Source organism: Ipomoea nil, unplaced genomic scaffold (genome assembly GCF_001879475.1).
Source record: "Ipomoea nil cultivar Tokyo-kokei standard unplaced genomic scaffold, Asagao_1.1 scaffold2826, whole genome shotgun sequence".
Taxonomy (NCBI): domain Eukaryota; kingdom Viridiplantae; phylum Streptophyta; class Magnoliopsida; order Solanales; family Convolvulaceae; genus Ipomoea; species Ipomoea nil.
The window spans coordinates 2,627,160-2,629,517 of NW_017619254.1; positions in this window are offsets into that span (position 1 = coordinate 2,627,160).

Below are 2,358 nucleotides of genomic sequence, written 5' to 3' on the forward strand. Positions count from 1 at the left end.
AGTCTCGGATTTTAAAGGTAGATGCCAGACGCTGTAGTAAGGTGTTGATTAACAGTGCATCATTCTCCATCATGATGATGTCATCAACGTAGACCAGCAAAAACACCCGAGGCGCGCTTGTCGTGTAATGAAACAAAGAGACATCTGTTTTCGACGAGGCAAACCCTACAAGGAGTAAGAAATCATGTAGCCTTTTGAACCAAGCCCGTGGGGCCTGCTTCAAACCATATAGTGAGCGCTGCAGATGGCATACGTGATCCGGGTGTGCTGGATCTTCGTAACCAGGCGGCTGCTTCATGTACACAGTCTCGGCTAAGTGCCCATTTAGGAAGGCATTATGCACGTCTAACTGCCGCATCGTCCAGTTGGATGAAACAGCAAGAGAAAAGAGCAGCCTTACAGTAGTCGGCTTAACTACCGGGCTGTAGGTGTCGAAGAAATCCTCGCCTGCTACCTGGTTGAACCCTTTGGCTACCAGACGGGTTTTATAGCGCTCAACTGAACCATCAGCTGTGCGTTTGGTGCGAAACACCCATTTGCAGCCAATAATGTTCATGTGGGGTTCTGGAGCAACCAAACGCAAAGTGCTGTTGTGAAGAAGCGCATTGAACTCCTGGTCCATGGCCTCTCGTCACTGTGGATGGCCAACAGCCTGGGAATAACACGTAGGATCAGTTGTGATGTGTAAAGCCTGAAATTGCTCATCTGTGCCCCGAGTCTGATGACGAAGGCGCATCACATGACCACAGTCTTGAGGCTCGGTACGACGCCGTTTTGTCTTAGCACGAGGTGGTACCGTGACAGCTTGAGGCATGGGTTCACGTGCTAAGGGCACGGGTTCAGCCTCTGGTACTGAGATGATGCTGGTTGGTGGGGCCATCGGGGCAAGTCGTGGGACTATGGGCTCGGATGCCCACGGCAGAGAGGCAGGCGGTGTAGACGGGACGGGTGTTCTAATTGCAAATGGGAACACCATCTCGTCAAACCGAACGTGACGGCAGATATAAACCTTCCCAGTTGAACGGTCCATGCATCTATATCCCCTAAAAGACGGGGGGTAGCCAAGGAAGACGCAGGGTGCTGAGCGATATTCCACCTTATGCCGATTATATGGCCTTAGGTAGGGATAACACTGGCACCCGAAAATTCGAAGAAACGTGTATGGAGGAGACACTTTGTGTAGGCGAGAGTAGGGGCTGTCAAAGTTTAATACTGGTATAGGAAGATAATTTATTAGACACGTGGCAGTTTCGAAGGCAAAGTCCCAATACTCAAGTGGTACTGAGCCTTCAGCAAGTAGAGCAAGACCCGTTTCGACAATATGCCTATTACGGTGCTCAACTCGCCCGTTTTGTTCATGTGTGTAGGCACATGACTGCCGATGATGGATACCCAGTGTTTGAAACATTCTTTGTAATTTTCTGTACTCACCCCCTAAATTCGATTGGACACATTTGATATAGCGCGAGAATTGTCGCTCTACCAACACCCGAAACAGTTCAAAAGTTTTATAAACATCAAATTTTACCCGTAACGGATAAAACCAACAGAACCGGGAGTAATCGTCTACAAACAGTAAAAAGTAGCGATTACCACTAGAAGAGACTACCGGAGCCGGGCCCCATACATCAGTGAAAATTAAATCTAAAACATTTGAACTAGATTTATGATTTCTATCTAATTTAAAACGGGACGACTTGCCGAGGTGACAAGTCGTGCACGACTCCGTGGATTTTGACTTATTTGATGAGACTGGACAATCTTTAAGAATGTGTTTCTGAACGACCCCATGCGGGTGACCTAGCCTTCGGTGCCAAACGTCTTGTGTGGCCCGGGAACTGACGAACGCAAACTGAGTGTTTGACAACGGAAGCTTGTATAATCCCCCGGAAGTTGGTCCCTTAAGCAGAATGTCCCTGGTTTTGGAATCCTTCACAATAAAACAGTCACTATGAAACTCAAAGTAAACACTGTTTTCTTTTGTAAATTTTTGTACGGAAAGTAAAGGGACCGATAGACGCGGAACATGTAACACATTGGACAAATTTAAACACTTTGACACGGACGGGATCAATGCATGACCGACACGTGAGATAGTCAAACCTGCGCCGTTCCCGACCCGTAACACATCAGGCCCGTTGTACTCATCCGACCGAGACATCATGCTTGCGTCCGGCGTGGCGTGTGCGGTGGCGCCGGTGTCGGGATACCATCCGTCTGCCGATGTAGTCGAGGGGGTCGCCAGAAGCTCGCCGGCGGTGGCAACATGAGCTTCTGCCGGCGGCTGTGTTGTATACCGCTTATAGTAGTACACCGTCGTGTGGCCTTGAGCACGGCAAATCTGGCATCGTGGAACAC